The 22,905-nt window shown below is 43.8% G+C and overlaps 1 long non-coding RNA gene across 1 annotated transcript; it reads left to right on the forward strand.

Moving 5' to 3' along the window:
* The first annotated feature begins 6,881 nt into the window (after nucleotides 1-6,881).
* LOC311231349 lies at nucleotides 6,882-11,571 on the forward strand. The gene is made up of 6 exons (XR_014619859.1): nucleotides 6,882-6,940; nucleotides 7,826-7,855; nucleotides 8,027-8,081; nucleotides 9,049-9,133; nucleotides 9,572-9,645; nucleotides 11,503-11,571. It is a non-coding gene; the product is annotated as an uncharacterized lncRNA (long non-coding RNA).
* The last annotated feature ends 11,334 nt before the right edge of the window (nucleotides 11,572-22,905 follow it).

The following is a 22,905-nucleotide window of genomic DNA, read 5'->3' on the forward strand; positions in this document are numbered from 1 at the left end:
AGACAAGTTTGTTTTAGCTCCCATTAACTTTTTGAATTCCTTCTTAGTGTACCGATGACACGTATCATTCAAACTGTCAATTTCTTCAACAATAATCTGTATTGTTGATGATGGAATGAGGCATTTAGCCTGCAGACGCATGTAAAAAAGGCATAGATTTTTTTGATACAGGGCTCTCATTTCAGTGTCATCTGGCATGTCGTCAGATGAACTTGCTACATGACTTTCATCTAAATCCCTTTGCACCTCAGCGGAATCCTGAGTAGACTGCGATTGTGTAGGGCCAGGGGTTACAAACAACTCTGTTTGATTCATATGCAACCGTGCGATATGGCTAGTGAATGATGATTTTACTTTATAGGTTTTGTCACAATTTGCAAATGGACATTTTACTGTCTCTTTTTTCAATATATGCAATTTCAGATGTGCAATGACATCCCTGAGATTAGTATATTGCTCCTGACAACTTGCGGCCTCGCATTTGAATGAACATCCTATATAATTTCTTTGTGAAGCAGAGATGGTCCTGTGGTCACGGTACATATGTTTTTTCAAAGCAGTATACTTCAGAAACTGATGTTTGCAGTCAGCCACACCACAAGGGAATTGCTTGTTTGCTTCATGTCTATGAAGTAACTGATGGTCAACATAACGTTTAAGCGATTTGAATGACAGGCCACAGGACTTACATTTACATGTATGACCAGGCATTTTTCAGAAGTTAAGTATTCCCTCAAATCTCATGTTACATCTAACAATTCCAGGAAGTTCTGTGTGTGTGCATGTGTATATAACCTGTCCTAAATCTGCAGATAGGCTAAATGTTGCAACTGATGAAGCGGAACTGCAATCCAAACTGTTGAGACAAAATAAGTGGAAGTGAAGCACAAATAAACTTCAAAAAAGGTTATTTCTAGTGCCGTCAGGCAATTAAAAAAATTAATCTAATTAATCGCATTTTAACCGCATAACCATTTTAGGCCTGATATTTTATATTCTATAATCATATTTCAAATTGCATGCATCCGGATGGCAGAATTCAGTACTGTATCTACAAAACCTTCTGTTGTATTTTTGTTCAATAAACAATGTGGACTAGGCCAACAGTGACTTTCATGAAGAATGGGGAAAAAAAGTATTGAAATTGACCCAGTTTTAGCGTTTTTAATCAAACATTTTGTCTGCCCAACACAATCACCGCACGTGCATATTTTAATCAATGGTTCATATGTAATCGAAATGATCGTCACAACAGGTGCAGGGCACCAGGGGGCGCTGAGAGTCACACACAGCTAGTGGCAGGCACTGATATATGCTTGCTACTACTAGCCGAATGAAAATGTCTGTTTCACCTAACACTATTGCTCCGTGATTATAGCCACCCATCTCTAAAGCCACAACCACGTTACCATATTTGTAATAATGTAAATCATTGTGTCGTTGTACACATATTGTGTTTATAGCGTTAGTAGCTAACATAGCTTAGCTTGGTAGCTATTGTGCTAACAAAATATCCCGACATCCGGCTCGCTGGCCGGCATGAACGGCCGACCCAAAATGGTTCTCTCCTCTCTGTACACCCCGTCCCCACGGGTACCCTGCCGGGGGGCCATGGACGCGACAACGGCGACAATGGTGGCAGCCTGTAGGGCATAGATATCTATAATAGAATATAGATGTCTATGCTGTAGGGTGCTCGAGCCCGTAAAGGCTAGTGGTTCACGATAGCTATGAGCTAACAACGGCCGCCGCTGTTGTCGCGTCCACAAGCTCCTCCGCAGGACACCCGCAAGGACGGGGGCACACAAAGAGGAGAGAACCATAGGCTAACGTCAGTGTAGTGGTCCTGACTGTAGGCAGCAGGGACGGCGGAGCTATATACTATATAGGCTAACTGTGATGCACCTAGTGGGCCACCATTGAACTAGTACTATGACCCGGACGGGCAAGGCATTTCCTGAAGTGACGTCACGGCCGTGCTAGCTTTTAGATTCGGCTCATTAATATGCACCTGGCTGTAGTGACGTCGGCGTTTGATAAGCTTTTTTGATTCGCACGTGCATGTTATTCGTGCGTGGACCTTTTTAACTCTTTCAGAGTGGCATTTCCGGTGTCAAATGGAAATAAATAAATAATGAAATGATATACCAATGATGTAAACTACCCATAATTGATCAGTAGGGTTTAACCTGGAGGTTGGGCTTTAATCATCTTTAGGATAGAGGGGGGTATCATGCACCCCCCGGAAATATACTTCTAACCAGTGTTTCTAGATTTGAAAAAAATTATAGGCTTATGTTAACAAGTTGTCAGAGTGTCCCATGTATCATTTATATGCAAATTAAGGACATGATTATCAAAAAACCGCAAACAAATCTGTTTAATATATCTCAGCCAATATTGCAGATAACTGAACCAATTTGGACAAGTCAATCAGGGCAAGCTTATTTGACGCATATCTCGCCTAGAAAGGCTTTCGAAATAGTGAAATGCCATTTGATGGTAGAAATTCGTTTGTTTTCACTCATAAGATGGCGGCGGTCATAAGATGGCGGCGGTCTCGTAACAATAACCTGCAAACCATCCACGTGGTACATACATGTACATAGGCTATACTATAGGTGGCAGTGAGATCCTGCTGTAACAACCTCTGTGGAAATATTATCACATTTAAAAAAAGATAAAATCTCCTAACACTTGGTTATAAGTTTAACCTTAACCTAAACAAACGTATTGCTGAAAATATACACTCTATGACTGCTGTCATATACTGCAGAGAACTCTTTCATGGCAAATAAGTAATCTGGTCTTTCCAAAGACATGCGGGACACGTGTGCACGAATACACCTTAAATGATTTTCGAATATAATGCAGCGTTTTGTTCATATTGATTCTACCAAGTGTATACTTTTTATTTCTGAATTTCCCATTCTTAATTCTTACATGTGTGCATGCACACATTCATTGCTTTAGCTGCTTTGCACGAACAAACATGTACGCTAGCATATTGTTACGGTAAAATACGTGGAAATGTACATTTTAAGACAAGACGACAGTCGCAGATTTCTATTATATAATGACTATTTTAAAACAATGACTTAATATAAATGTCTTACTGGGTCGGGTCTTGCTGCTGTTCCTGTTTTTCAGGGCGGAAAAAGTTTTTTTTTTTGTGTGATGAGGATTTATATAGAACCTCCCATGCGCAGAACAGCTTGCATAGGTATCTGTGTCTTTTGCCGGTAGCTAAATGACAATGTAATTATAATGTGATTGATTGATTGATTGATTGATTGATTGATTGATTGATTGATTGATTGATTGATTGATTTAAAAGTTTATTAACAGATTGCAGAATGGGTACAGTGCAGTACAGCTCAATACATACAATTGTTAAGGGGATGCAGACCAGAGAAAGACTTCCTCCATTTTCAATGCATCATATGTACACGACTTACAGATAGACAGTACTGCTACATCTATACATTTATGACATACCAGATTTGAAAATACAGTACTGTTTGTGATACAAAAAGTGTCCAGAAAAAGAGTGTATATACATTTGACGTCGAAACTGTATACATTGGAGGAGGTTGGGTAGGTGGGGTGGGGTTGGGTGGGGTGGGGGGGGGGGCTGTACATTGGAGGTGGGGGGGGGGGGGGGGTTGGGCAGGGGGGGGGGGGGGGGACAACTGGGTTAGGAAATGTTTCAACTCATTCAGAACGCAGCGGCCCGCCTGATCTCAAACCTACCGAAGTCGGCCCATGTCACCCCACTTCTTAGGGACCTGCACTGGCTCCCCATTGCTGCACGAATCCGCTTCAAGGCCCTCGACCTAGCATACCGTGCGGCAAAGGGAACCGCTCCCGCCTACCTCCGGTCAATGGTTTCTAACTACACACCCTCAAGACCCCTACGCTCTGCATCTTCTGGCCGCCTCAGACCTACTCCTATCCAAGCTCCGGGAGGGTCATCAAAGAGAAGTCGCCTATTCTCAGTCCTTGCCCCACAATGGTGGAATGAACTATACCCACCCCAGTTAGGACAGCCGAAACACGTCCAATCTTTCGCCGTCGACTAAAGACGCACTTCTTCAACCATTATCTGAATTAAAAAAAGAAAATCTAACCCTAACTAACCGTACTGTCATGCACTTGTCCTAATAAACTAACCAGCACTCAACACTTTGATGAACATTGTTGCTCAGCTTGTGCCCTTCCTGATGGCTTGTCGTACAGAACATGTAAGTCGCTTTGGATAAAAGCGTCAGCTAAATGACTAAATGTAAATGTAAATGTAAATTTGTAGGGGCCATGTTTCGAATTGCAGTATCCCGTATAGGTGTTCTTTGAGGGTGTTTTTGAAAGTGGGTAGTGATTCACATTCCTTTACAGCTTTGGGTAGGGCGTTCCACATTGATGTGGCATAATTGCGAAACGTGTTTAGTTCATTGTTTGAGCCGAATCTGGGTTTAACATGATTTGTTGAGCTTCCTCTATAGTGGTTGTGGTATTCACTGACCTTTGGGAAGTATTTTGACATGTACATGGGTACCTTAGTCGTATAGTGTATCTTGTAGACCAGGCCCATTGCAAGTTGCTGTACTCTGTCGTCTACTCTAAGCCATCCTAGGTTGTCAAAGTGGGCAGGGGTGAGGTGGGTTCTGGGGGTAAGGTCAAGTAGTAGTCTGACCAGTTTGTTTTGTGATGTTTGTAATTTAGATTTAAGCGCCTATGAGGTGCTTTGGTACCATGAGGTGCACGCATAGTCGTAGTATATTGAATGAGGGCTCCTGCCAGAGTCTTCAGGGTATTCTTGTTTCTTGAGAGGAGATCCGGTACAAGAATCTAGTTCGTTGGTTGACTTTTTTTATTACATTGGATGCCATTTTGTCACAGGAAAGATTTGCCTCTAGGATGGAACCCAGGTAGGTAATTTCGTCTTTCCTTGTGACAATGTGTAATGATAGTTTGTTATCAGCGAGCCATATGCAGATTTTGCCTATATAGTTCCGAGCTGAGGGTTTTTTCAACCTGCAACTTGTTCTTGTCAGAGACCAGCATGGCTGAGTCGTCCGCAAACAGGAACAAGTTGCAGTCACAGGCTGACGACATGTCATTTGCATAAATTAGGACGAGTAGCGGTCCTAGTATGCTTCCTTGTGGAACTCCACAGCTCACTGTGAGGGGGGGGATAGAGTATACCGTTTACCTCTACCATCTGTTCTCTCCCCTCCAGGTAGGATTGCATCCAGCTCACTGATAAGCTATCAAAATCAATTGCTTTTAGCTTGTCAATCAGAATGGAGTGATTGACAGTATCGAAGGCCTTTTGTAGGTCCAGCATGACCATGCCGCAGTATTTGCCCGCGTCCACCTCTTGTTTGATGTGGTCGTTCAAATAGAGGAGGCATGTGTCAGGGAGCAGCTAGCTATATAGCTTAGCACAAGGGCTGGAAGCAGTAGGGAGCAGCTAGCTATATAGCTTAGCACAAGGGCTGGAAGCAGTATAGGGACCAGCTAGCCTATAGCTTAGCACAAGGGCTGGAAGCAGTAGGGAGCAGCTAGCTATAGCTTAGCACAAGGGCTGGAAGCAGTATAGGGACCAGCTAGCTATAGCTTAGCACAAGGGCTGGAAGCAGTATAGGGACCAGCTAGCCTATAGCTTAGCACAAGGGCTGGAAGCAGTAGGGAGCAGCTAGCTATAGCTTAGCACAAGGGCTGGAAGCAGTATAGGGACCAGCTAGCCTATAGCTTAGCACAAGGGCTGGAAGCAGTAGGGAGCAGCTAGCTATATAGCTTAGCACAAGGGCTGGAAGCAGTAGGGAGCAGCTAGCTATAGCTTAGCACAAGGGCTGGAAGCAGTATAGGGACCAGCTAGCCTATAGCTTAGCACAAGGGCTGGAAGCAGTAGGGAGCAGCTAGCTATATAGCTTAGCACAAGGGCTGGAAGCAGTAGGGAGCAGCTAGCTATAGCTTAGCACAAGGGCTGGAAGCAAGCAACTAGCCTATAGTTTAGCACAAGGACTGGAAGTAGGGAGCAGCTAGCGCTCTGTAAAAAAATTAACTCTGACGCACAGAGATGAAATTGATGAAATTGAATTGGGTGATGGTGTTGGAGGTCTGACCCCCCACCCTGACCGCCTGGGGTCTTTCACTCAGAAAGTCCAGTACCCAGGCGCTCAGGGCGGAGCTCAGACCCAGCTCGATCAGCTTGTCCACCAGTCTGGTGGGGACTATGGTGTTGAACGCTGAGCTGTATGAACAACAGTCTCACATAGCCCCCCTTCTGACGGTCAAGGTGAGAGAGGGTGCTGTGCAGTACCTGGGAGACCGCGTCGTCAGTGGACCTGTTTGTCCTGTATGCAAATTGCATAGGGTCCATATCACTGGGGAGGGAGGCACAAATGTGGTCCTTGACCAGCTTCTCGAAACATTTCATGACCACAGAGGTGAGTGCCACCGGTCTGTAGTAATAACTGTGAATTGAACTTGCATTGCTGCACTATAGTCCATCCGTTGCAAGTCAACGCCCCCCCCCCCCCCCCTCCATCCATTAACTCAACTGGACTGTCACTGTAATATTTATGTACAGTTGTACAGTGTCCCCCACCCACCCCTCCTACCCAACCCCCCCACCCACCCAACCACCTCCAATGTACAGTCAGATTGGTTATTTTTGGTTGAGGTTGAAAAAGCTATGTTGATTCAATATTTAATTACAGATACCATTTCAACATTTGAAAAACTGTCGTTGAATCAATTTAGTAGATTCCCCCTCCCCTCCTCCCCCTCCCCTCCCCTTCGAGAGGGTATAGTCCTAAGCAACTCGCGAGACCTAGAAGATCTCACGGGACTTGAGGTATTCAAACGTAACTTTGGCGCGATGGATGGTGTCTTCACTGACTGGCTTGACAAATAGTCTGAGCCAAACTCCTTGGTAAGTCATTGACAATATTATGTATTATGCCATTCACATACCATAATCTTGCTGTCATCGTTTGACTACATGCTACTTTGTGAATTATTACCGTGGTGGCAACTAGTAGGCTAGAACGAAGCTTGTTAGCATTATTAGCTAACATGCTAGATGGTATACTTAACTGGTAAGTGAGTTCTTATGGGAATAGTATGATTCCGTTCAGATACCATCACCGGGCTGTTATCGTTTGACTAAATGTTATCTCTGTGCCGTGGCAAATAGTTTGGAGCTTGTTTGAGCAAATAGTGATGCATATTATTATAGCTACTAACGTTAGCTAGCTAGCATGCTAGCTAACGTTAGTCTGCCATTTTGTTTCGTGATTAAAATGTACGTTTTTAATAGTTACATAAGCATTGTTGTAACTAGTGTTAACAAATACTTTATTATAGTTCAATTGTGTTAAACTTGGGACACAGCCATGGCTCTATTTTATTTCGTTTTGTATGTGAGGCATTTTAGCTTGCAGTTGTTGTGTTGCATTGTGGGTCTTCAGCACAAAGTAATCCCTTGCTGAGGGTAAGATGGTTTTCTGTCTGCTCAGACTCAGAATACTTAATTAACATGATCTGTGCTTCATAAAAAACAGATATTATTTATCTGGTTTTGGTTATTTTGCACAGTAAATACTTATTCAGGCCTACCTGCAATTCAGAATTTAATCCAGCAGGGCGGCAGTGATGTTCATTCTGCCTTTTGTTATATATAAAAAATGGGGCTTTGAAAGACTGACATATTTGAACTTCTAGCTCCTGCTACTCTAAACATATATATATATAATATACACAGTCTTGATAAATTGCATACAAGGTTTTTTGAATATTTTGATCGTCTTCTTTTTAGAATTCGCTGGCAATCATCGCCGCTATCAAGGTGAGTTAACTAACACATTCTCAAATCATGTTTTGTTTTTACCACCAGACATGCGCTAGGTATATGGAGCTAGGTACACTTGCTACTGTAGGTTATATGGTGCTCATTGATAACTACTTTGATGGTGCTTATTTTTTCCTTATTTTGTTAATTATGTTGCTCTTTCTCTAGGAATGCCAATGTATAACTCCAGCCCCTATTACCACACTGCCATTGATTCAGCTCAGTAAGTATTATCTTTAGGGATGTCCCGATCACGTTTTTTTGCTCCCGATCCGATCCCGATCATGTGATTTTGAGTATCTACCGATACCGATATTTCCCGATCCGATCAATTTTTTTTTTTTTTTTTTTTTTATTCAACAAACATGACAATGTTCACGTCTTAAACTCATACTGAGGCCTTAGTTTTGGTTTTAAATTGCATATCATCATTCATTTATTTATTGTCACACAGAGCAGAAGAATTTTGCCAAAACAAACCAATAGTATCCAGCTGCAGAACAGCAGACCAGCCACACTCTCAGACCCAAACGCATTTCCTTTGATTTAATTATACATCAAATGATTTATGAAGTTAACTTTTCACCTGGATAACGTCAACATTCAGGGTGAATGTAATGTGAGAAATTGGGATAAAAAAAAATTATTTGGGTCTGAGATTGTGGCTGGTCTGCCGTTCTGCAGCTGGATACTATTGGTTTGTTTTGGCAAAATTATTCTGCTCTGTGACAATAAATAAATGAATGATGATATGCAATTTAAAACCAAAACTAAGGCCTCAGTATGAGTTTAAGACGTGAACATGGTCATGTTTGTTGAATAAAAAAAAAAAAAGTTATAAAAAAAAAAAAACGTTTTTTTTTTTTTTTTTTTTTGCCGATCCCGATCTTCGGAAAATCACGTGATCGGCCCCGATCCCGATCACGTGATCGGATCGGGACATCCCTAATTATCTTTCAATTCAATATTGTCTGTCTCTCTCACCCCACTTCAAACTTCACACCTTTATCTGTGTTTTCATCTCTGTCTTTCTGTCTCTCTCACCTCGACCCCCTCCACTTCACACAACACCTACATTGCCAAAGCCTTTGTCATTTGATGACACAGCAGTGCTATGTCTGTCTCTCCCTCTATCTCCGTCTCCCTCTCTCACTGGCATAACATTTTTATTGTCGTATTCAATATTTCAGAGATTCTTCGCCAGAGGAACTTGAAGCCATTCCTGAATTACCACCAGAGACCAGCAGTTGCACGCAGGCAGAGACTGCCTGTAGCGTGAGTTGAATTTTATACACAAGTTCACTGGTGTTTATTCTTATATAAAACGTCTCTAAAGACGTATGTTTACCTTTGCATTGATTGGCGGATTTTTGACTGAAGACATTGGATCTTTCCTGCTCTCCCATCCAAGTCCCAGGTTGTAATGACGTAATCATGACACTTAGTTGATTTTGAGTAGACAATTACTCGTTGCATCTGGGCTCATAGTCATAGCCATATAGGAATGACCGCTACACCGTCGCGCCAATAGCGGCCGAGGGAGGGAGAGTTAAGCGATTTCTTTGTCATTCAGACAGATTCTCCTATCTGCACCTATCTGACACGTATAGCCACTGATGGTGGAGAAGTGCTGTCCAATTAGCCATTTTGGGGAAATTCAGGCATAAAATAATATTCTGTTGTGTGTCACTGTCAAACAATCCAATATTTCAGAGATTCTTCGCCAGTTGCGGGAAGTATGTCACCACCTGAAGACGCAGACCACCACCTGAAGCCCATGTAGAATTGTGAGTTGAATTTTATACATGATAGATCAGTGGTTCTCAAACTTTTTACACCAAGTACCACCTGAGAATGTAGCTGGCTCTCCAAGTACCACCATATGACCGGTGTTAAAATACAGTCTATTCAGCTATGCACAGTTCACGCAGGAGGCAAATGTATTCCTAATACCATTATTTATTGTTAACTTTTGTCAGACACAGCCACAATGTACAAAGGGATCAGTGGCGTCGCGTGGGTAAAATAACAGGGGAAGCCAAAAAAAAATTATTAAAAAAAAAATTATTAAATATTTTTATTAATATTTTTTTTGTTTTGTTTTTTTAAGTCAAGCAGTCACCATGTACACTACAGTATGGCTCGGCGGCCAGTCAAACTTTCTTTTTATTTATTTAACAGATTGCAGAATGGGTACAATACAGTACGGCTCAATACACACAATTGTATAAGGGGATGCAGACCAGAGAAAGACGTTTGTCTTACATCAGGGTCATTAATACTGCTGGAGCATTGGTTCATTTTTGGTCCGATTTTTCCTTGCACGATTTTGCGCGCCGCGTGGGAGCAAATTCGAGACACATATTCGGTTGCAAAAAGGTGTCCCACGGTCTCCTCTATGGCCGTGAATATTTTCACGCGGATCGGAATCACGGCGCGCCCGTGGGACACTTTTCCGTTTCGGCGAGTTTATTCCACGCTTTCTGTTTTCCTTTTCTAAGCATTTTCGGGGCTACATGTGAATAAGTAAAAGTTGCGGGACGCCCAGATGTTTCCACGATAGAAAGCTCGCGTGGATCCCATAATAGGCTCACTTAATACAGCGTTTTTAAAATCACGCGACATTTTCAGGGTCGCGAGCCGACCTTTTCCCCTCGTTTTCGATGATGGAAGTGATTTAGGAAAAGCTTCGGCACGCCGAGAGGTCCCCGTGGATTTAATCTCGCGAGGATCGGGGCAATATTCGGCCCGTGGGAACAGTTACGGGTTAATACAATGTTCAGAGTGCAGAGGGGAAAATATGCTGAGTGTTTTCCTCACAGCCCCGTTTTAAACTTTTAGGGTGTGGCAGTCAGCTCGAATCTGATTGGCTAGGATCGGATTTGGACTCTATAAAGCTGGAAGCCTGGAGAAAGAGACCTACCCCCTGCCTCTCTCCTATACTAGCATCAGTGAGCACAGTGAGTCTGACAGTGTGTTAGAGGGAGTGAGAAGGAGAAGAGGGAGACATAAAAAAAAAAAAAAAAAAAATTATAACACAGATGCACAGATGAAAAAGAATAAGGATAAGGATTCGCCACTGAAAGGGATAGCACTAGAACTAGCAAACGCTTCCACACAACTCATACAATGCAAGGGGCATTGAGAACATAATAACTAACATTCTCACATAGCAAGTGAGAAAATTAAGAACAACTGTATTTCAGCAAATGTACTTAATCTCTATCTCTCTCTCTCTCTCTCTCTCTCTCTCTCTCTCTCTCTCACACAGCAAGCAATTGTCCATCATTCTCTCTCTCTCTCTCTCACACACACACACACGCACACGCACGCACACACACACACACACACACACACACACACACACACAATTATTTTGTTACGAAAACTTAATTTCCTGCATTCTGGTGCAGGACTTTTTGAAATTTTACCCTTTAAATGCCAGTTTGTGTGATGGCATCACAAATTATTGTTAAAATAAACACACAAAGTAAAATATGTTCAATAGGATAGGAGCCCCGCATTTAGTGATCTAGGAGGCAAGTATTTTGTAATAAGATCAGATAGATAGAGCAATCACAAAATAAAGAAATGAGGCTCATCGTGCTCGCAAGCCACTGTCTAAAGTCTAATTGTGTTCTCAGAGGGATGACACTGGTGATCTACACCTCTACCAGAGGCCAGCAGCCAGAGGGGGACCCTGCTGACCACAAGGCCATCTGAATCATCCTATGCTGAATTGACATGGATGGTATCTCCCTTAAGCTGATGTGAGTATAACTTCCATGTACAAACACAAACACACCCACTCTATCTATATCTCTCTTCTAGGACATGTCATCATCATCAAACCTTTATTTAATTCTTGGGAGAACAGTAGGGTTGTAAAAAAAAGTGTAAACATCTTCAAATCATTATTAACACATCCACGCTGTAAAGGGTTATTGCCCGCCATGCTTTGACCGCCAGATCTCGCGAGTAGGGTCGAGCTGCAGACTCGGAGCCTCGGTCCAGATTGGAACTTCCGCCCTGCCACAGGACTATTACTCCTGTGACAGGGCAATGCGCTGATTGGCGGAAAGTACGGAAGTATCTCGAAGTACGTCTGACGTATCTCGAATTACGTCTGATGTTTCTCTACGTTAGCGAACATTAAACGTTGTATTCATAAAATAATATAAATTCAGCAGCATGGGGAGGGCCGGGGGGAGGGGAGGTACAGGTAGTAGAAGACATAGTTATAGTACAGTGGAGAAGTAAAAATAGAATAAAAAGGCAGTGGAAACAATATACAATATTATTAACTCTAATAATAACCCGCCTCGCGGGCTCATTATAATACGAGAGCCGTGGGTCTGCATTGTATAGAGCGGATTCCCCCGGCGTATTCAAGCGCTGGAGCGCTTTGCCATGGATAAAACTGTATTAATATAGTAGTAATAATAGTAGTTGGCTAGTTGCGCGCTTCTGGCCACCTCCCGCAGTGCGCGCATACACACATACTGTCTGTAGCCTATACAGTACGTGCAAATTAGTTGTCAAGAGCCAATCGCACAGGTTGCCTCATCTCATCTGGCTCTGCAAATAGATCTAGAGTCTGAATATCATATATAGCCTGCTGATGATCTCTCTCAAATCCATTCTGAGAACGGAATGCAGTGCCTGCGACGCGGGTCTTGATTGATTGATTGATTGATTGATTGATTGATTGATTGATTGATTGAAAATTGTATTAACAGATCATGCTGGACCTACAAAAGGCCTTTGACACTGTCAATCACTCCATTCTTGATTGAACATTTTATTAACAGATTGCAGAATGGGTACAGTACAGTACAGCTCAATACACACAATTGTTAAGGGGATGCAGACCAGAGAAAGACTTTTGTCTTGTTTACATCAGGGTCCCCCATTTTCAATTCATCATAACATATGACATACACGACATACAGATAGACAGTACTGCTACATCTATACATTTATGACATACCAGATTTGCAAATACAGTATTGTTTGTGATACAAAAAGAGTCCAGAAAAGAGAGTATATACATTTGACGTAGAAACTGTACATTGGAGGAGGTTGGGTAGGTGGGGGGGGGGGGGGGGGGGGGGGACTGTACATTGGAGGTGTGGTTGGGGGGGGGGGGGGGGGGGGGGGGGGGGGGGTCGGGTAGGAGGGGTGGGTGGGTGGGGGACACTGTACAACTGTACAAGCAAAACTGTACATTGGAATATTGACAACCATACTTGGTAATTTACTGTACATTGGAGGGGTTGGGTTACAACACAGGAGCAGAGTATACACAACAGTACAGTACTGTTTCTCATTCCTATACTGTTGTTTATACTCTGCTCCTGTGTTGTAACCCAACCCCCTCCAATGTACAGTAAATGACCAAGTATGGTTTTGTCAATATTCCAATGTACAGTTTTGCTTGTACAGTTTGTACAGTGTCCCCCACCCACCCACCCACCCCCTCCTACCCGACCCCCCCCCCCCCCCCCCCACCCCCCCCCCCAAGGCGAAAGTCTCTCTGGTCTGCATCCCCTTAACAATTGTGTGTATTGAGCTGTACTGTACTGTACCCATTCTGCAATCTGTTAATAAAATGTTCAATCAAGAATGGAGTGATTGACAGTGTCAAAGGCCTTTTGTAGGTCCAGCATGATCTGTTAATACAATTTTCAATCAATCAATCAATCAATCAATCAATCAATCAATCAATCAATCAATCAAGACCCGCGTCGCAGGCACTGCATTCCGTTCTCAGAATGGATTTGAGAGAGATCATCAGCAGGCTATATATGATATTCAGACTCTAGATCTATTTGCAGAGCCAGATGAGATGAGGCAACCTGTGCGATTGGCTCTTGGACAACCTAATTTTGCACGTACTGTATAGGCTACAGACAGTATGTGTGTATGCGCGCACTGCGGGAGGTGGCCAGAAGGCGCGCAACTAGCCAACTACTATTATTACTACTATATTAATACAGTTTTATCCATGGCAAAGCGCTCCAGCGCTTGAATATCGGCCGGGGGATCCGCTCTATACAATGCAGACCCACGGCTCTCGTATTATAATGAGCCCGCGAGGCGTGTTATTATTAGAGTTAATAATATTGTATATTGTTTCCACTGCCTTTTTATTCTATTTTTACTTCTCCACTGTACTATAACTATGTCTTCTACTACCTGTACCTCCCCTCCCCCCGGCCCTCCCCATGCTGCTGAATTTATATTATTTTATGAATACAACGTTTAATGTTCGCTAACGTAGAGAAACGTCAGACGTAATTCGAGATACGTCAGACGTACTTCGAGATACTTCCGTACTTTCCGCCAATCAGCGCATTGCCCTGTCACAGGAGTAATAGTCCTGTGGCAGGGCGGAAGTTCCAATCTGGACCGAGGCTCCGAGTCTGCAGCTGGACCCTATTGGATCTCGCTGTACAGCGTTATTGAGACCAATATTGAATTTTTTCGCCATGGCATTCAAAATTCATATATACACCCATGGCCGCCTAGTTATAGTTGAAAGTGGGGGTGCAAGATTCTTTTTTATTTAATTTTTTTTACATTTAATGAACACCTGTATGTGCAATTTCCTGCAATATAGAGCCTTCAATCTTGACCAAAATAAAGCTGCTCTTTTCACTATAAAACTCAGTTTATATTGCAGTATGATAGCTATAATAATAATAACTTCACTGCGAGGGCTCTTTTAGCTAACGCTAGCTAGGCACGTATGATAGCCAATTACTATTATAATAATAATAATAATAACTTTCCCATCCTCCCAAAGCCCCTCCGGCCCCGTTCACATCCGCAGCGGCAGTACCAACAACAACAACAATTAATTGACGCTATCAATAGCCCCAGTGAGCGCGGCGGCTGGCTGAATGAATGAATGAAAACTTTATTTAACAGATTGCAGAATGGGTACAATACAGTACGGCTCAATACACACAATTGTTAAGGTGATGCAGACCAGAGAAAGACGTTTGTCTTGTTTACATCAGGGTCCATACTAGCCCCTTTCGTGACTGTGCTGCACCGAGTGAATCCACAGTCACTTGCTCCTCAATGGGAAACCAACCTAGATTTACCCTGAAGGACTGGTTCTGGCCGAACCGTTCGTTATACAAGTATCACAGAGACATTACAAATGTGCTCACAGTTGCACGAGGGTTTCGGACAGAGATACGGGATGGTGCGCAGGCGCTGTGATCACCCAACGGCGGAAATAATGCCGCTTTGAGCAGTTTATAAAAAAATATTAAAAATATTTATTAGCAACGCCGAGCTTTCAAACCATCCCGTATCTCTGTCCGAACATATACAGAAATAAATACAGTAAAAACATACATGACATCATGACATTTATGGCATAGGGACATACATGACATACAGGTATATACTGTAGTACTGTTACATTTGTGACATATACGATATGCAAATAATATACAGTACTGTTACCCAGAGATCCTAACAGAAAATATTATATATATATGATGGGGATGAGACTGTACATTAGGAGGAGGGGGGGGGGGGGGGGGGGAGGTGGACATTTACGGTGGCCAGTTTCGAATTGCAGTCTCCCGTAGGTGCTCTTTAAGAGCGGTTTTGAATGTGGGCAGGGGTAAAGTGGGTTTTAGGAGTGAGGTTAAGCAGTAGTCTGACCAGTTTGTTTTGTGATGTTTGTAATCTTGTTTTTAGTGCCTTTGAGGTGCTTTGGTACCATGAGGTGCAGGCATAGTCGTAGTACCCTTGAATGAGTACTGAGAGTACCCATGATTTTTGCCATTTTGTTATCGTGAAATTGGTATTAAATTTAATTCTGATTGGCATTAAAAAGTCTTAAAGCCTTAAATCTGACTGGGCTAAACCCTGGTTATTTTCAGCCCAATTTATTCATTTCACTGCAAACCATCTGATCAATATATCACCCATACTACATAAAGCATTTACTGACGATCACGTAATTATAAACGCCGCCCCCCCCCCCCTTTCCTCCGTGCATGATGACGCATAACGTATACGATCATATACAGTTGAATTTTTTAATATAGCGTGTCTAGGGAATAAACGGCAATCGATGCATTTAGGTCTATAACTCACGTTCTAGGAATTACTACAGAAAATGATAAAACATACTTATATTCTAGAAGGTATTTTTGTATTTTTGTATGAATGAAAAAGTATAACGTTCCTACATCCTGAACAATAGATAATCGATGTTGAATGCAGGCATTAAAGTGTTCCGTTTCAAGACGGATTTCCGTCAATTTGATTGGGGAGATCCGTCAATTTGATTCGCAGTCTAACGGAATTGACTACCTGGTATAATATGATTTGTAGATGCATACAGATTGAAACAAAATTGAGCCAATCAGAGGCGCCAAATATCATGAAAAGGGAATTTTTTCTACCGAGGCGGCGCCAAGCAGTCATCACTCAGGGACTCGAGTGGTTGCAGCTGGAGGCTATTGGGCGAGTGACATTTGCGAGGTCTGTCCGCCACATGGCAGGGTAACAAAATAGTTGTGTCCCCTGCTGTGGTTGTGAAACTTGTGAGTATAGTATACGTTTATTAGCTTAACTCCGTAGCAACATCACACAGGTGTATCTGTAGACAGTCTCCTCCCCACCGTATATATCTTTTTTCCTACCACCCACCCCCTCCTAATGTACAGTCCCGGACTTTCCAGTGAATCATAGTGTCCTTTTTTTTCATTTTCCCAGATGCACCATGCACCAAGGATCCAGCTGATTACTGCCAATCTGGAGGATTGTTCCTTATCTGCTCTTCACTTGTGCCACTGATTCATTGACCTTTTGTGGTGTGGTATGTTTTGATTTTTACTTAGTAATACACTGTATAGTTGGGATTCTGAATTAAACAGTATAATGTTCACATATATTATGGAGCCCCCAGGGGTCGGGAGAATATTGTGGAAAACAATATAAAACTGAAATGGTAAAGCTAAAAAACTGTAGACCTGACCACAACCCCCTCGGTTCAACAGCACAATATGTTGCTTTCTCCGCTTTTAAAAGTTGAAATCATCTGATGACATTGAAGGGATAGTTCAGAATTGTGGACATAAAGTTTAATTTACTACTTGGCCATTATGTTATGTTCAATGGACTGCACTTATATAGCAATAGCGCTTTTATCCAAAGCGCGTATGGCCTCTCATTCACCTATTCACACACATTCACACACCAATGGTGGCAGCTGCCATGCATATTGATCCATAAATAGTGTTTAGATTGTACTTCTATAGGTTTTTAACTTTACATACTGTATTTAAACATTATATTTGAACAAACACTGCAAGCTAAAGGTTTAAATCATTTGAATCTGTTTTATACAGCACACTTGCTTCCAAAATAAAGCAGTTTTACAATCCTGATCGTTTGTTAACACTTGAAGCTTTTTGTTTCTAACAATCTGTACAATAAAAGTGTTTCTCTGCTGAACTTTGAGTTCTGTCACTTAATTGAAGGAGTTTGATTGTAATAATTATGGGAAAACCTGTAAAATAACAGTGTTTCACTGCTGAACTTTAAGTTCTGTCACTTTATTGAAGGAGTTTGATTGTAATAATTGAGGAAAAACCTGTGAAATAACAGTGTTTCACTGCTGAACTTTAAGTTCTGTCACTTAATTGAAGGAGTTTGATTGTAATAATTATGGGAAAACCTGTAAAATAACAGTGTTTCACTGCTGAACTTTAAGTTCTGTCACTTTATTGAAGGAGTTTGATTGTAATAATTGAGGAAAAACCTGTGAAATAACAGTGTTTCACTGCTGAACTTTAAGTTCTGTCACTTTATTGAAGGAGTTTGATCGTAATAATTTAGGAAAAATCTGTGAAATAACAGTCTTTCACTGCTGAACTTTGAGTTCTGTCACTTTATTGAAGGAGTTTGATTGTAATAATTATGGGAAAACCTGTAAAATAACAGTGTTTCACTGCTGAACTTTAAGTTATGTCACTTAATTGAAGGAGTTTGATTGTAATAATTGAGGAAAAACCTGTGAAATAACAGTGTTTCACTGCTGAACTTTAAGTTCTGTCACTTTATTGAAGGAGTTTGATCGTAATAATTTAGGAAAAACCTGTGAAATAACAGTCTTTCACTGCTGAACTTTGAGTTCTGTCACTTAATTGAAGGAGTTTGATTGTAATAATTATGGGAAAACCTGTAAAATAACAGTGTTTCACTGCTGAACTTTAAGTTCTGTCACTTTATTGAAGGAGTTTGATCATAATAATTGAGGAAAAACCTGTGAAATAACAGTGTTTCACTGCTGAACTTTGAGTTCTGTCACTTAATTGAAGGAGTTTGATTGTAATAATTATGGGAAAACATGTAAAATAACAGTGTTTCACTGCTGAACTTTGAGTTCTGTCACTTAATTGAAGGAGTTTGATTGTAATAATTATGGGAAAACATGTAGAATAACAGTGTTTCACTGCTGAACTTTGAGTTCTGTCACTTAATTGAAGGAGTTTGATTGTAATAATTATGGGAAAACATGTAAAATAACAGTGTTTCACTGCTGAACTTTGAGTTCTGTCACTTAATTGAAGGAGTTTGATTGTAATAATTCTGGGAAAACATGTAAAATAACAGTGTTTCACTGCTGAACTTTGAGTTCTGTCACTTAATTGAAGGAGTTTGATTGTAATAATTCTGGGAAAACATGTAAAATAATAGTGTTTCACTGCTGAACTTTAAGTTCTGTCACTTTATTGAAGGAGTTTGATCATAATAATTTAGGAAAAACCTGTGAAATAACAGTGTTTCACTGCTGAACTTTAAGTTCTGTCACTTTATTGAAGGAGTTTGATCGTAATAATTTAGGAAAGACCTGTGAAATAACAGTGTTTCACTGCTGAACTTTGAGTTATGTCACTTAATTGAAGGAGTTTCATCGTAAATGTAGGGAAAACTTGTGAAATAACAGTGTTTCACTGCTGAACTTTAAGTTCTGTCACTTTATTGAAGGTGTTTGATCATAATAATGTAGGAAAAAACCTGTAAAATAACAGTGTTTCACTGCTGAACCTAACCTGTCAATTAACAGTGATTCTCTGTTCTCGGGTTCTCAAATAATAAACAGAATTATCTGTAAATGTATTGCTTTTCCACTTTATTTTAATTAGGGTATTTCAATGTAAATGTTACACTAATTCTATGTCCCCAAACTGCCAGACTTTTACCGTTTTTCTACCGATTTTTTTTTTACAGTGTATAACCATAGTTATATGAGTATAGCGAGCGCTCTGCTCGTAGTGGAACATATCCCATATCCAGTCTAATACTGAATACATGTCTTCACATGTAGGCCTACACACCCATCCGCCTGGCCACACCCCCATCCGCTCCTCTACATAAGCGGGGATGTGGCCATACTAACAGCTCCTTCCCAAGTCTTTCACCACCGAAGGCGGAGACCACGGGGTCCTCAGTGAGTCCGAGCAGAGCGCTCGCTATACTCATATAACTATGGTTATAGGATAACCATATGTTATATATCGTAATAGCTTACGCTCTGCTCGTAGTGGAACACAGGAGCTGAGCAGAGCGGAAGCTCGACAAATGTACCCGCTGAGGCCCCCCACAACCATCAGAACCGGGGAGGACCCGAGCCCCCGGACCCCCCTAGTGGAGGACGGGAGGGAATCGGATCCGACTGTGCGAAGAGGGTTTAGCAACTCAAACGCACAAGGTGAGCAGATCGTGGGACTTACCTTCCCACAGAAGAACCCACGACTACACAGGCGCGCAACCCACATGCCACTAGGGAACGAACGGGAAGAAAAAAAAACCTGTTACAATCCCTAATATCACAGGGTCAAGGTCAAGAACCCAACCCCGTGGCAAGGCCGTAGCAGCGGAGCACGAAGAAGGACCCAGCCCCAGGAAGGGTCAGGACCCGCCGGAAAAAGGGGGCCTGGTGAGGCCAACGACGCCGCAGCATCGAGACCCCACCAGGCGGTCACTAGTGACACCACCCCCCACATTGCCAGCGTATCGGACAGGGCCGCCCATCCAAGAGCAGGCCCTTCCCCCCTACAGCACGCTGCTCTGAAGCACTCAAAGAGGCTACACCCCCACAGCGGGACCAGGCAGCGCACCGGGGAGACAACCCCCAAAGAGGTTGATCCCTCAATCCAGGCAACAGGTCAAAAAGACTCGACCTGTGCCTGGAGCACTGCGGACTAGACAGGCGCCTAAGGGGTCTGCTGAAAACAGCACCCCGGTGGAAGGGGCGTTTGGTATGCTGTGCACCATGTCGCAGCCTCCACAAAATAAACCCGACCCTCTAGAGAGGCCGAGGCAGAGAAGGCTGACACGATTGGCAGACGTCATGAAGGGTGCGGGGGCACACTCGCAGGCAGACGGGGTCAAGCCCGGCCTAACCCGAGAGTCGACTCCGCTACCAACACACCTGGAAACCAACCACCACCCTATGTTTAGTTTAACAGGAGGCGGTTGTTCCTATAACCCCCCCAAGAAAAAAAACCAAAATACAACTGCGGGTATACACCGGCTATACAGCAGTACAAGTGTTTCAGTTCTCAAGAAGGGGTTAACCCAGGCCAACAGGTCGACGAGAACGAGTCTGGACCTGGGCCCGGCGGACCGGGACGTACACAGGGATGCCAGAGGGGTACAAGAACCACCTCGACAGCTCCCTCCCAGCCCCGCCAAGCAGAAGAAGAGAGGGGCGAAAAAAGAATGGAGAAGGACCAGGCTCCTTTAGCACAGCGCAAGGTACAACACAATATGGACCAAGCAATAGTGAAGGATAATACGCAGTGACATAACCACGAACACCTCCATAACATCAACCCCTGCAACGCCCGGGCCAACCCGGCATTTTCTCCCTGAAAAAGCACAAGTCCTTCAGGGTACCAGAACAGCTGATCTGCGCCCCGGCGGACAACGGGTTAACTGACCTGGTCCGGCGCGACCAGAACCAGTCCCGTGTCCTAATCACGCCACCATCCTCAGTCCTAAGAGGGGGTAGGCACGTGTGTCGATCTAAAACATCACAGAGGGCGCCACCAAGACGGTCAGAACATAAAAGCACCGTGCCCGGTGGCCCACCCCAAAAGCGCGAGACCCCTCCTCCAATGCTTTGATCTATTCCGTTATCTCCCCCCAGAGATGAACGAGAATTCATCGAGACTAACCTAGTACACTCGCACTCGGAAGAGACAAACTCCATCCTAGTTGCCCCATAAAAACGCAGTTTCCATGATGAGCAACCAAGAGAACTCCCCCCCCCCCTCTCCCTACCCTGTGATGCGCTGACCCAACAGTGTGACAGGAAGCCAGAAGGACAGGAGGCCCAACCCCCTGACCAATCAAAAAAAAAGGGGAGGGAGGTTTATCAGTTCACTCCCTCATGACCCCACACCCCGGATACGATGAAAAACAACCAGCAGCGATGATACCCGTGTACCTAGCATGCTACATGAAAAGTAAGCTAGGATAAGCTAAACCAATGCACGCCAGCCACAGACGACAACTCGTTTGCGAACGGGTTTTATATACAAGACTTTAGGCTTATGTGCGAAACACGTCACCGTGTTTTATGCCTAAAGAAAAACAAAGACGTTTAAGAGAGGGTCAAGACCTTGGTACAAGCTACATATATGAGCACTTCTGTAGGCTAACACTCTAACCAAGTTGTGGACTCGATGCCATGTTTCCAACGTAACAGAATACACACAGCCCCCTCAGATAAAAAAGGGTAAAATGTACCATTACAAGAAGAACAGTCTTCTTCATGATGAGGGAAGACAAGTCTTTCGACGAGTGCTAGCCACAGGCCTTGCCAAGCACACATATATATAGCGACCAGAACGATTTACAAGAAACTGTCCTACTCTCCTAAACAACACACAACCCCACAGCTAGGTGAGGGTTTATACATCGTATCCCCAATATATAACAGTGAATAAACACACAGTTTGTAACAAAAAACAGTCCCCCACCAGGAGGGACCTTTTATTTAGTAACAAAATTATATGTTGGGGAGGGGAAAGGGACAGGGGTAAACAGGGGAGAGTCACTAGCGGCGCCTGCCGCGTGCAGCGCGGTGCTTGCCCCCACGGGGAGCCGGCCCGGAGGGACGGTTCTTGGGTGCCTGGTCACATCGATCCCTACCGTCACCTCCGGGCGTGGGGCGGCTGGCTGCGGCGGACGAGGCACTCCCTCCACTCCTGGCCTTCTTGGACGAAGGCCCAGCAGCGGCGGCGGTGGTGGCGGAGGCAACGGTCGCGGTGCTCTGCCGGGGTTGCTTTCATCGGCCATCACTGGTGGCATCGGGTCGGGGGAAATGGGGTTGGAGCACAGAGCGCTCCTCCTCCATCTCTCTGCAGGCAGCCGTCATCTGCTGCATGGCCGACCCGAACAGCCCAGCATCGGAGAGGGGGGCCGTGAGCAGGGGAATCCTCTTCTGTTCCAGCACCCTCGCCTGCTCCAGCCAAAGGTGGCACTGGGACAGAGTGGCCAGGGCGCGCCCCTTCCCGGCGGCTATTGCCTGCAGCTGGGTAAGGTGCAGGATGGCTCCAGCCGCCTGGGCGTGAAGGTACTGTTGATGGTCATCCAATACCGACTCGCCCGCCATCATCCCCAACATGTAGCACGCTAGCTGCGCGATGTTAGACGTCGCAGCTAGGCTCTGAGTCGTGGCGATGTACGCCTGGTCACTCCAATTAGCCATCTGCCTAGCCAATTTCCCTTGGGGAACCAGCTTCCGCAACGGCTCCCACACCACTTCGGGACAAAGTATGGATGTCATCGGGCTATCAAGCTGAGGCACCTCATCCTTTAGTCCCTGGACCAAACCCGCCACCCGTGTGACTGGCACGTAGGTGGGGTAAGGCCAGTGATGCGGGAGATTACCTGTCCCTGTTTCACGTAGGCCTCCATCGAAGGGAAGAATGGGCAGACAACGCCCGTCTCTCTCACAGGACGACGTTGCCAGAGATTACCTATCATGTCATCAGGAA

The sequence above is a fragment of the Notolepis coatsorum genome, assembly GCF_963971535.1.
Source record: "Notolepis coatsorum genome assembly, chromosome: 7".
NCBI classification, from domain to species: Eukaryota; Metazoa; Chordata; class Actinopteri; order Aulopiformes; family Paralepididae; genus Notolepis; species Notolepis coatsorum.